We start from the raw sequence: 13,638 nt of genomic DNA, 5'->3' as shown, positions 1-13,638 counted from the left end.
TCAACAACGGTAAATAAAATGAATGCTGACAGAGGAGAGTTTATTGAAAATTGCTCATGGACGCAAAATTGTGTTACTCAAAGTTAGTTGGGAACACAATTACTGCAATTTTAATATTTCTACTTATATTTTTATACGATTTTATTTAAAAAAAAATCACGCAAATTGAAAAAAGTTTGTGCCAAATGATGGCCCACTTACATTTTATTTTATCCTAGAAAGGTTGTATGTTCTACGTATAAAACTACTGATTTCCACGCTGCAGTCGCGAATGCTTTTTTTTTATCCTTCGTTGAAGTCTGTGGTGTTGGTTTACGTCGCTGCCCAAACCCGCTTGCGCGCTGGTTTGGTGACAAGTCACTGGCCGAAGAGCTCCAGCGGCTTCGGTGTATCAAATGGTTTTTATTGTGCTTGTGCTGCTGACGTAAGTTGATGTAGATCACGCACAGCTTTTATTGTTTGGACTGGTAGGTTAGTTCTTTACACTGCACAGCACACAAAATAATTATGGAACAAAATGGTCCGAAAAACATTGGGCGCCAATTAGGACTTAAATAATAAGTCCTCGCGGAGTATTTTGATAGAACTTTATTTTGATAATGATTTATAAAACACTAGGCCGACACGCCGTAGTGAGTGAGTTAAATTATACACGAAGTCGCTGGGCCGATGTGCCGCAGTGAAAGTCGAATTAAAAACTAAATTTACAAAAGATTGATCAAAAATACCTAAGCTATTGTGTGCTTTCACAACGGCCGCTAGAAGGCTTAGCTTGCGCCTCGTGCGCTGCCGTCGTGCAAGAACATCCGGCCCAGAGCTATGTCACCATCTGCGGCTGGTGTTATGTTGCATTTTGCTGACCCCTGTTAGCTCGTTAGAACATCCGGCTCAGTGCTATATCAGCATCTGGAGCTGGTGTCGTTGGCCCCTCTTATTTTACACTATCAGTCATCTGTCTCTGGAGGTCCCAATCGTCAGTGATTGAAAGGAGCTTATTAGGGATTCCCTGGTAGATAGAGAAGACAATGCAAGGCGAAGTACCTCTGCTGCCGTACGGATATCTTATGGAAGAACCTGCGGCCAGTACCTTCGTTGACGATGCGCTACGCTATTAGCTAGTTGAAAGTCCCGCGCATTGCTGCTATTTGCGCCCCACAGCCGGTAATGTGCATTCCAGTCGCCTCCCACTAGATATCTGATTCCAGCCGAGTTGAGTACAAGCTACCAGAATATGTGGACACTTTCAGATTCGAATATAAGTAAACATGATTTGAAATGCTAAATTGCGGGAAGTTAACCAAGTTACTCCGGATAAGGACCGCGCAGCCGCCATTTGTTGAGCGATTTTTAGTCCAGTGTACAAGGTACGCCTCGAAGCCAATGATTCGGGGGAAAGTAGAACCGTTGGTTCTAATTTCTGACTGCAAAATTATTCCGATGGCGTGTTTTTATACTAGAGCCTGAAATGCCATTGTCATTCCAGATAGACACCTTCAATCGTGTATTTAGTCAAAAGGTTAAGGATTTGCTGTTGCATATCCAAGGCCTGCTGTTAGCAATAAAGTTGAAGTCCATCTTAAAATGAAAAACCCCACTTGTGAACTCATGTGAACAACCTTTTGGGGCCATTTCTTAGTCCAACAATTGTGCAGAACTTTCAAAGGCCTCATCATATCTACAGGCAGTTTGGGGCTCCATACATTTCGCAGCCGAAATCCAACAGGCTATTTCATTCAATTTATTCAATCCACACCCGAAATCATAAAATAGAGTGCTGAGCGTTAGACGTTAGAGCAAGTCCCGGATCCAAATAAAAACGAAGTTGATTTTGAACCACAGATCAAAATTAATGCTTGGGCACATGCATTTATATTAGCTGTTGTGTGATTAGTGCTAATACATAGGTATTAATTACGAGCCTTATAGACTTTCTGACTCTAGTTTAATAAAAAAAATCTATGTTTTTATTGAGATAAATGCGTTAGTTGCGAGAAATAGAGAATTGTCTGATTCTATGATTATTTTTTAAGTTTACTTATTGATTGGATGTAGAAGTGAATTAAAATATCTCGATACTTATGGTTGCAAACGCAAAGCTGAATGATAGTAGAACCACTAACCATACAATGTATAGACATACCAAATGGCCCTTTTTATCGAAACAGAAAAAAGATATTGGCCACCCTCTTCTATCGTTCGCCCGGCCTCACTAGGCGCACAATATAAGGGGATATGAATTTGACGCCCCTATAGGGGCCGTCAAACGTGGGTGCCAACTTCGCAGCGAAACCCTCAGCGGCGATGGATAGTTGGTGCTGTATTAACAATACCATAGAGTCCAACGAAGGCCACCACTCTCGTCTCCTCAGGTTGTAGGGTCTGCCCTGGTCCTTTGATGCGCGCTGGAGGTTGCTGTGGACGATATAAAAGATTTCCGTCAACCTATTCGCCTTCTTCCTAGGGTCGAGCGCACTAGTTGCGGACCCCGGAGTCACCTGATGGGTGGGCAACCGCGGCTCCCTTCCCTGCATCAGGAAAGCGGGACTGAATCCTGTCGAGTCCGGCACGCTTGTGTTGACCGCTAGCGATATCTCCGGTAAGAGCTCGCAGCTTCACAGTCCGGTTTGTCCTCTCGGCATGATTCTCTTGCGGACAGAACGGGGCAGTATATTGGACCTCTACACCTAGGGATTCCACAAAAAACCTTGAATCTCCGGCTTGTGAATTGTACCCCATTGTCACACACTAACTTTTTGGGCACTCCAAATCGACTCAAAATCCTCTCACGGAACACGGCTTGCAGGTGTGCCGCCTGAGAGGGACCAGCTCTACCCATTTCGAGAAAGCGTCATGGAACACCAGTAACATGGTGTTGCCACCGTGGAAGAGGCCCGACGAAATCTGCGCAAAGTACTACCATCGGCTCTGCCACCTGCCTCGTCAGGATGCGTCCAGCCGGTTTGAGTTGCTCGCTCCTAAACTTTTGGCAAGCTTCGCAACAGTTCACGAACTTGGCTGCTTCAAGGAACATACCCGGCCAGTAGTACCTTTTGGCTAGCCTCGACACTGTTCACCTCACGCCTTGATGACCGGCCGTAAGAGCATCATGGCATTCCGCCAATACCCTCTGCCACTGACCACACATAGCTTCCAGAGAATGTAGTCTTCGACGTCCGTCCGGTGGCCCAAATACCCATATAGCTGCCCATTCTCTTCTATGTAGTGCGGAAACTTGGCCGGCTCTTTGGCTATTCTAGCACGTATACTCGCGACCCACTTGCAGGGTGACTCGGCTACCACTGCTTGTCGACAGATCACGACGTTGAGCTTCCGTCGACGGTAGTGGACGTCGAATTGGGACTGTTGTAGCTCCAGTACCCATCGCGTGATCCGGCCTGAAGGGCTGTCGATCGAGTTGAGCCACTTAAGTGCCAGATGATCCGTTATCACGTCGAAGGTAGCAACGCAGCTTCCGTATCGCCTCTGGAAGCCGGAGTGTTATAAAAATTAATAATTGTTTAACGCAAAATTACCGCGTGCAGTGCGAATGAGCAAGTACTTACAAAACTTAAGCTGCGCTCAGCTGATCGCAACTCAAGTACGTGAGTGTGTGCTCGAGTGCAGCAAAGCTTTCGCGAGAGAACTTCCGCAAAAGCTCACTTGAAGCTGCACTGATAGTGCTGGCAAAACATTCCTTGCAGAGACAGTGCTGACAGTTAAGTCACAATTTGTGATCAATCATTTGTTACAAAAATACAGGATCTTTTTGTAATTGGTAATTAAGTGTAAAAAGCTTGTTTTGATTAAATTTTTATTATTTTTTCTCCCTGCTGGAAAAAATAATAACAAAATAAAGAACAATGGCCACGAACAACCGACCTCAAAATGGCGAAGAAACTCATTTGCCAATCTACCGGCTGCCGAAAAGCTCAACAACCTCTCCTTCTAACATGGCCACTTATGTCGATCGCCTCAATGGAAAAAGTTCACCGTAAGACTTTTACCAGTATTACAACAACACGCTCGCCATTAGTGGAAATCTGAACGGCGCCTCCACTTCGCGGTCAGCCGGTACCCAGCAATACTCGACTTGGCAACCGCAACAGCATGACACTGTCAGCACAACGACAGCAACAATTACTACAACCACAGCGTCTTCCAGCGGTGCTTACAGGACATCTGCCTCATTAAGTACAAGCCGCGCCGCTTTAAAGACCATTAGGACTCGCCCCAAAACCACCAATCCGACCTTGCAGTCCACCCCGTCTGGCACCCAGAGTTCCTCCTTGGCAGCGGCTTTTTATGTCACTAACCCCCCTCTGCCACCTATTAAGAACATAGGTGCTATACCAGCCTTTCATGAGCCACTGGTAAATTGGCAAAGAAAACGGCGTGGGGCTACATTGTTGGACAAAGCCGTTTAAAAAGGGAAGCCACTGAAAGCCCGCAACTCCACCCGCACTGGAACTAAGCCCGTTAAAACCAAGCCACGGCCGATAACAGTACCTGGAGTCAGCGATATCGTCGCAATGGAACAAACCATTGATCAGTCAGTGGGCTCAGACTCCTATGAGTTCAAGGTTTCTCCCTCTGGCTATCTCACAATATACGCCAAAGATGCCGACACTCACAGAGCAATTGTCCGCAAACTCACTGAAGTGAGAGTGCAATTTACTCATTTCTGCCTGAAAGAAGACAGACCATACCACGTTGTAGTTAAAAATCTGGCCGCTTCTACTCCCAGAAGCCAGATTGCGGCTGCCTTCGCGTCGCACGGCCAGACAGCCTACAAGTGAAGCCAATGCAGATTTCACCAACGACTCGCCGAGTAGCAACTTCTGGTTTGTTGATCTCAAGCAGGATGTTAAAAACAGGGAAGCGCTAAGACTCAACAGGGTTGGCCATCAACGAGTCACCATTGAGCTCCCGAGGAAGAGTAACAGCATAAGGCAACCATGCTCAACCTCAGGCGACTTCCAGCGCAACACAAATGGGTGCTATCATGGTGGGGACTCTTTTGGGCGAAATACCTGTACCTGCTGTAGTGTATCTAACACCAAATCTATCCTGGAGCTAAGCTGGATTCGATTCTCTCCTCGAACAATTTGGTCATAAATTCATCGTTGGAGGTGACTTCAACGCCAAACACCGGCTGTGGGGAAGCTATAGAGCTGACAACAGAGGCATTGCGCATTGGCCACCGGTAGACCTACCCACTTCCCGTATAACAGGCAAAGTACTCCTTCGTGCATTTACTTCTTTATATACAAGGGTATTCCAAACAGCTTAATATCAGTTCGCGAAGAGTATGAGCTTTCATCCGACCATCTACCATTACTTGTAACGGTATCTACGTCTGCTCAAAGGACTGTAAAAAAGCGAAGGCTTGTCACCCCAGTCGAACATACATCGCTTCAAAACTGAACTAAATGGCATGACAGATCTGAGCATGCCAATCTTGACAGCCGAGGATGCCGACGCTGCAGTTCAAACCCTGCTGTATCAAGTATATACCGCGGCTACCAACGCTACGCCAGCACAAAGGTATCTTACGCCTACAAGCAACCTACGAGGACGCTTCCCCTCATCGTTGAAGGCCTTCTTTGCCTGAAAAAGCGACTGAGGAGGGAGTACGTCCGCACCCAGGACCCCAGAATCGATAGGATCTATCGCCGTATCGCCAACAGAGTCAGAAAGGAGTTGACTTTACTGAGAACAAAAGCCACAGACATTATGCTGGAGGAAGCGACGACAAACGAGAGCTCCAAATTCGCACTGTGGAAACTAACCAGTCGATACAAGCGGCAAGCTGCACCAAAGTTCCTCGTTCGACATCCCGATGGCACCTGGGCCAGGTCGCCAAGAGCCGAAGCCTTCGCCTGTAACCTGGAGGAGCGTTTCAAGACGTTTGAGACCGCATTGCATGGAAGGATACAGCGAGTCGCGCAACACTGGAGGCGCCGCTCCAAATGTCACTCTCTTTATCACCAATCACCTCCCACGAAGTAAAGCAGGAGATAAAGAGCCTTAAAAACAACAAAGCCCCTGGGGAAGATCGGTTGGACAACCAGACAATTAAGCTATTGCCATACAAGGCGGTGCTTTTTCTCGTCGCCATTTTTAATGCAACTCTTCGGCTAGGTCATTTTCCAGTGACGTGGAAGAAGGCGCATATCATTATGTTGCACAAGTGCGGAAAGACCCCTGATTACCTGGACTCTTATCGCCCCATCAGCCTCCTGCCTACCTTTGGCAAGATACTGGAAAGGTGCATCGAACACGAGACATTGCAAAGGGCCTTAATGTTACTATGGTAGGAGACCTTATCAACCAACAATCAGCAAGTCACTTATTTTAGCTCCGCAACCACCCTAACGTCTTGGCAAGGAACCTGCTAAAGAGGCGAAGAAGAAGGCTTAAAAAGAGTTATCCTATAGACCTGGCCAAACGCCGCAAATGAAACAAAATTAACATGCACATATTTATACACATTGTAAATATTAAAATTATGCTATCATTAACCAAAACTCACACTGATAAAAGTTGCTAAAAGTAAAAAGTAACAGAAAATTAGCAAGAATAAAGAATAAATAATAAAATGCTTATTTCCGCCCTTCTTTAAGAGCGCTGTACCTGAGTTGCCAAGTTGAGAACGAAGCGCCTGTACCATGACGCCATCCCGAGACACTGCCGCAACTTCTTACGAGGTAAGCCAACCTCTCCCTGAAGAAACTGCACTTCTTGCTATTCAGCCTGAGATTAGCCGCCCTTAAGCGGCGGAACACCTCCCTCAAGTTCTTTACATGTTGCTCTCTCGTTGCCCCTATTACCACGATGTCGTCTAGGTAGGCGAACGCATGAGGCTCCATTTCCGGCCCTATAACCGTGTCTAAGGCTCGCTGGAAGGTCGCACACGCCGAGTGTAAACTGAATGGCATCACCCGCCATGGAAAAAGACCTCTTCCGGGGAACGTGAACGCCGTACATTCCCGACTACCGGCTGCCATCGGTATCTGCCGGTACCCCTGCTTCAAATCCAGAGTGGATATGAACCGGGCGTGACGCAACTGCTCAAGGATGTGATTAATCCTGGGAACAGGATAAGCATTTGGGATGGAATGCGCGTTGAGTTGCCGGTAGTCAATGCACATGCGTCATTCGCAAGTCTTCTTTTTGACTAAGACGATTGGGGCACTGTGCGGATCAGCTCATCTATCTGTTCGTCAATCGCCCTCTGCGTGGCCGGATTCTTCGGATAATATCGCTGTTTTAATGGGTTGTCGTCGTTTAGCCGGATCCTGTGCTCCGCGAAATGCGAGACTCTCTGCAGCCCCTCAAAGAGTGCCAGTTCCGACTCCAGGAAGTCCCTAAGTTCCAGATCCAGCTCCGCGGGGCACTCTGCCTCTTCGATGCTGAACTCGTTTTTCGCCTCCTCCGGGCACCACAACCCTCTCTCGCTACCCTCTAGCAGTCGTTCCTGATCCCTCGTGTCCGTATGGGTTTTAGCCATTGCTCCTAGTCCCTCCGTTATCTGGCACCTTTCCGTGCCGCTTCCATGACCGGCGTAGACCTGTCGCTGAAAGTCTACCCGCCGCCTTGGTCCAATCCAAGGTGAGATCCCTTCGACGATCTTTTTTTCGTTCCCCTTTCCATCGGTTTCCGGGTAGGTGCTCCCTCTTCTAGACCTGGGAGGCCTTCCTCCGGTTCCCTCTTGGTGTCCTCTCTCTGTTTCCGAGCAGGTGCTCCCCTTCCCTGACCTGGGAGGCCTTTCTTCGATGCCTTCTTGGTTTCCTCTCTCTGTTGCCGCTGTTGTGTTGCTGTTGCCTTCGGTCCCTTCTTCGTCTCTACTGCTATCGGCTGCCGAGCAGGCACTCCCGCTCCTTTGCGCGAGAGGCATTCTTTCGGCTCTTTCGTGGTTCCAGGCCCCGCGGCCGGAGACGTCTCCGCCTCGCCGCAACGTATCGTAGTGCCCATGGCACCCAAGAAGTCCATCCCCAGGTTGACGTGATCCAGCATTGCGGGCATGATAAGCAAGAACATGCTGACCACTTTCCCTGCTCGAACGAATTCTTCCTCAATGCCTTCCCTACTTCGAGCGTGGACCCATTTGCCAGACAAATGCGCGCTTGTACGTCTTCCACTCTCCCCCGAATCACCCACTGCCGTAAACAGTCTTCACTCATAAAGCTGCGAGTGGCCCCTGTAAAGATAGTAGCAGGCATCGCCCGCCCGCCAATCTTTACCGTGGCGACGATCCGGCCACCCTCCACCTTAAGCGGGTGTACTACTACCGAATCCCGTGTGTGTCGTCGTCGACGCGACCCTGACTTGGGCGGCGCCGTTGCCCGTTTCCCGCCTCCGTGCGGCGACAACAATCCTGGCTACTTCTGTCCCGGTGCCCACATACCCAATAAAACAAAACAGGCGCATTGGGACATTCCCTGCTTGTCGCGGATCATACCCGGTTCCAGCCTCTCGGTTCATCTTTTGGTGGGCCACTTCCGCAGGGGCCGTTGCCGGCGGGGCGGAGACCTTGTCTATCCACAATGATCGCTGTTCTTAATCCCATGCCCATTTCCAACATTCACGTTTGTGTTTCTTTGGAGATCGGACGTGGAAATTGCAGTCTCGTGTGTGTGTGCGCGTAAGTGCACCGCTGGCAGCAGGCATAAACATAGAAAGCGACAGTGCAGTGCGAGTGAACAAGTTCTGGCAAAACTTAAGCTGCGCTCAGCTGATCGCAACACAAGTACGTGAGTGTGTGCTCGAGTGCAGCAAAGCTTTCGCGAGAGAGCTTTCGCAAAAGCTCACTTGCTGCTGCACTGATAGTGCTGGCAAAACATTCCTTGCAGTGACAGTGCTGACAGTAAAGTCACAATTTGTGATCAATCACTTGTTACAAAAAATATCCTGTATTTTTGTAATTAAGTGTAAAAAACTTGTTTTGATTTTATTTCCAGCAGGAAAAAAAATAATAACAAAATAAAGAACAATGGCCACGAACAACCGACCTCAAAATAGCGAAGAAACTCATTCGCCAATCTACCGGCTGCCGGCCAGCTCAACAACCTCTCCTTCTAACATGACCACTAATGTCGATCGCCTCGATGGAAACAGTCCACCTGAAGACTTTACCAGTATTACAACCCAGCAACCGCAACAGCATGACACTGCCAGCACAACGACAGCAACAACCACTACAGCCACATCGTCTTCCAGCAGCGGTTGCAGGACTTCTGCCTCATTAGGTACAAGCCGCGCCGCTTTAGAGCCCATCGGGACTCGCCCCAAAACCACCAATCCGACCTTGCAGTCCACCCCGTCTGGCACACAGAGTTCCTCCTTGGCAGCGGCTTCTTGTGCCACAAAACCCCTTCTGCCACCTAATAAGAACGTAGGTGCTATGCCAGCCTTTTATGAGCCACTGGTATATTGGCAAAGAAAACGGCGTGGGGCTACATTGTTGGTCGAAGCCGTTAAAAAAGGGAAGCCACTGAAAAACCGCAACACCAGCCGCACTGGAACTAAGCCCGTGACTCCCAACACCGCTTCGACAAGTAGCAACAGATTTGCTCTCTTCGAGCCTCAGGACGACGTCTCTGAGATCGATGAGGACGACATGGACACTGCCGACAAACCGCCTCCAGCCCCAGACCAACAGCAAGCAGCGAAGAAGATCTCCAAACCAGGGCCGATATCAGTCCCTGGAGTTAGCGAAATCGTCGCAGTGGAGCAAACCATTGATCAGTCAGTGGGCCCAGACTCCTATGAGTTCAAGGTCTCTCCCTCTGGCTATCTCAGAATATACGCCAAAGATGCCAACACTCACAGAGCAATTGTCCGCAAACTCACTGAAGTGAGAGTGCAATTTACTCACTTCTGCCTAAAGGAAGACAGACCATACCACGTTGTGGTTAAAATTATGGCCGCTTCTACTCCCAGAAGCCAGCTGCCTTCACGTCGCACGGCCACACTGTGACGAACTTGTTCGACCCGGGCGCCAGACAGCCTACAAGTGAAGCCAGTGCAGACCTCACCAACGACTCGCCGAGTCGCAACTTCTGGTTTGCTGATCTCAAGCAGGATGTTAAAAACAGGGAAGCGCTAAGACTCAACAGGGTTGACCGTCAACGGGTCACCATAGAGCTCCCGAGGACGAGTAACAGCATAAGGCAATGTTACCGCTGCTTCGAGTTCGACCACACCAAAAACTACTGTCTCAAACAGTCCCACTGGATGAACGCGGAGCAATGCCAGGCCAAAACGGTGGCAGACTCACGATGCTCAAACTGTGATGGAAACCATGCTCAACCTCAGGCGATTTCCAGCGCAACACAAATGGCTGCTATCATGGTGGGGACTCCTTTGAGCTGCTGTAGTGTATCTAGCACCAAATCTATCCTGGAGCCGAGCTGGATTCGATTCTCTCCTCGAACAATTTGGTCATAAATTCATCGTTGGAGGTGACTTCAACGCCAAACACCGGCTGTGGGGAAGCTATAGAGCTGACAACAGAGGCATTGCGCATTGGCCACCGGGAGACCTACCCACTTCCCGTATAACAGGCAAAGTACTCCTTCGTGCATTTACTTCTTTATATACAAGGGTATTCCAAACAGCTTAATATCAGTTCGCGAAGAGTATGAGCTTTCATCCGACCATCTACCATTACTTGTAACGGTATCTACGTCTGCTCAAAGGACTGTAAAAAAGCGAAGGCTTGTCACCCCAGTCGAACATACATCGCTTCAAAACTGAACTGAATGGCATGACAGATCTGAGCATGCCAATCTTGACAGCCGAGGATGCCGACGCTGCAGTTCAAACCCTGCTGTATCAAGTACATACCGCGGCTACCAACGCTACGCCAGCACAAAGGTATCTTACGCCTACAAGCCAACCTACGAGGACGCTTCCCCTCATCGTTGAAGGCCTTCTTTGCCTGAAAAAGCGACTGAGGAGGGAGTACGTCCGCACCCAGGACCCCAGAATCGATAGGATCTATCGCCGTATCGCCAACAGAGTCAGATAGGAGTTGACTTTACTGAGAACAAAAGCCACAGACATTATGCTGGAGGAAGCGACGACAAACGAGAGCTCCAAATTCGCACTGTGGAAACTAACCAGTCGATACAAGCGGCAAGCTGCACCAAAGTTCCTCGTTCGACATCCCGATGGCACCTGGGCCAGGTCGCCAAGAGCCGAAGCCTTCGCCTGTAACCTTGAGGAGCGTTTCAAGACGTTTGAGACCGCATTGCATGGAAGGATACAGCGAGTCGCGCAACACTGGAGGCGCCGCTCCAAATGTCACTCTCTTTATCACCAATCACCTCCCACGAAGTAAAGCAGGAGATAAAGAGCCTTAAAAACAACAAAGCCCCTGGGGAAGATCGGTTGGACAACCAGACAATTAAGCTATTGCCATACAAGGCGGTGCTTTTTCTCGTCGCCATTTTTAATGCAACTCTTCGGCTAGGTCATTTTCCAGTGACGTGGAAGAAGGCGCATATCATTATGTTGCACAAGTGCGGAAAGACCCCTGATTACCTGGACTCTTATCGCCCCATCAGCCTCCTGCCTACCTTTGGCAAGATACTGGAAAGGTGCATCGAACACGAGACATTGCAAAGGGCCTTAATGTTACTATGGTAGGAGACCTTATCAACCAACAAGCAGCAAGTCACTTATTTTAGCTCCGCAACCACCCTAACGTCTTGGCAAGGAACCTGCTAAAGAGGCGAAGAAGAAGGCTTAAAAAGAGTTATCCTATAGACCTGGCCAAACGCCGCAAATGAAACAAAATTAACATGCACATATTTATACACATTGTAAATATTAAAATTATGCTATCATTAACCAAAACTCACACTGATAAAAGTTGCTAAAAGTAAAAAGTAACAGAAAATTAGCAAGAATAAAGAATAAATAATAAAATGCTTATTTCCGCCCTTCTTTAAGAGCGCTGTACCTGAGTTGCCAAGTTGAGAACGAAGCGCCTGTACCATGACGCCATCCCGAGACACTGCCGCAACTTCTTACGAGGTAAGCCAACCTCTCCCTGAAGAAACTGCACTTCTTGCTATTCAGCCTGAGATTAGCCGCCCTTAAGCGGCGGAACACCTCCCTCAAGTTCTCTACATGTTGCTCTCTCGTTGCCCCTATTACCACGATGTCGTCTAGGTAGGCGAACGCATGAGGCTCCATTTCCGGCCCTATAACCGTGTCTAAGGCTCGCTGGAAGGTCGCACACGCCGAGTGTAAACTGAATGGCATCACCCGCCATGGAAAAAGACCTCTTCCGGGGAACGTGAACGCCGTACATTCCCGACTACCGGCTGCCATCGGTATCTGCCGGTTCCCCTGCTTCAAATCCAGAGTGGATATGAACCGGGCGTGACGCAACTGCTCAAGGATGTGATTAATCCTGGGAACAGGATAAGCATTTGGGATGGAATGCGCGTTGAGTTGCCGGTAGTCAATGCACATGCGTCATTCGCAAGTCTTCTTTTTGACTAAGACGATTGGGGCACTGTGCGGATCAGCTCATCTATCTGTTCGTCAATCGCCCTCTGCGTGGCCGGATTCTTCGGATAATATCGCTGTTTTAATGGGTTGTCGTCGTTTAGCCGGATCCTGTGCTCCGCGAAATGCGAGACTCTCTGCAGCCCCTCAAAGAGTGCCAGTTCCGACTCCAGGAAGTCCCTAAGTTCCAGATCCAGCTCCGCGGGGCACTCTGCCTCTTCGATGCTGAACTCGTTTTTCGCCTCCTCCGGGCACCACAACCCTCTCTCGCTACCCTCTAGCAGTCGTTCCTGATCCCTCGTGTCCGTATGGATTTTAGCCATTGCTCCTAGTCCCTCCGTTATCTGGCACCTTTCCGTGCCGCTTCCATGACCGGCGTAGACCTGTCGCTGAAAGTCTACCCGCCGCCTTGGTCCAATCCAAGGTGAGATCCCTTCGACGATCTTTTTCTCGTTCCCCTTTCCATCGGTTTCCGGGTAGGTGCTCCCTCTTCTAGACCTGGGAGGCCTTCCTCCGGTTCCCTCTTGGTGTCCTCTCTCTGTTTCCGAGCAGGTGCTCCCCTTCCCTGACCTGGGAGGCCTTTCTTTGGTGCCTTCGTGGTTTCCTCTCTCTGTTGCCGCTGTTGTGTTGCTGTTGCCTTCGGTCCCTTTGCGCGAGAGGTATCTTTCGGCTCTTTCGTGGTTCCAGGCCCCGCGGCCGGAGACGTCTCCGCCTCGCCGCAACGTATCGTAGTGCCCATGGCACCCAAGAAGTCCATCGCCAGGTTGACGTGATCCAGCATTGCGGGCATGATAAGCAAGAACATGCTGACCACTTTCCCTGCTCGAACGAATTCTTCCTCAATGCCTTCCCTACTTCGAGCGTGGACCCATTTGCCAGACAAATGTGCGCTTGTACGTCTTCCACTCTCCCCCGAATCACCCACTGCCGTAAACAGTCTTCACTCATAAAGCTGCGAGTGGCCCCTGTAAAGATAGTAGCAGGCATCGCCCGCCCGCCAATCTTTACCGTGGCGACGATCCGGCCACCCTCCACCTTAAGCGGGTGTACTACTACCGAATCCCGTGTGTGTCGTCGTCGACGCGACCCTGACTTGGGCGACGCCGTTGCCCGTTT

The sequence above is a fragment of the Drosophila virilis genome, unplaced genomic scaffold (genome assembly GCF_030788295.1).
Source record: "Drosophila virilis strain 15010-1051.87 unplaced genomic scaffold, Dvir_AGI_RSII-ME tig00001479, whole genome shotgun sequence".
Classification (NCBI taxonomy): Eukaryota; Metazoa; Arthropoda; class Insecta; order Diptera; family Drosophilidae; genus Drosophila; species Drosophila virilis.
The sequence above is the reverse complement of the archived record's forward strand: the minus strand, read 5'-3'. Positions refer to the sequence as shown.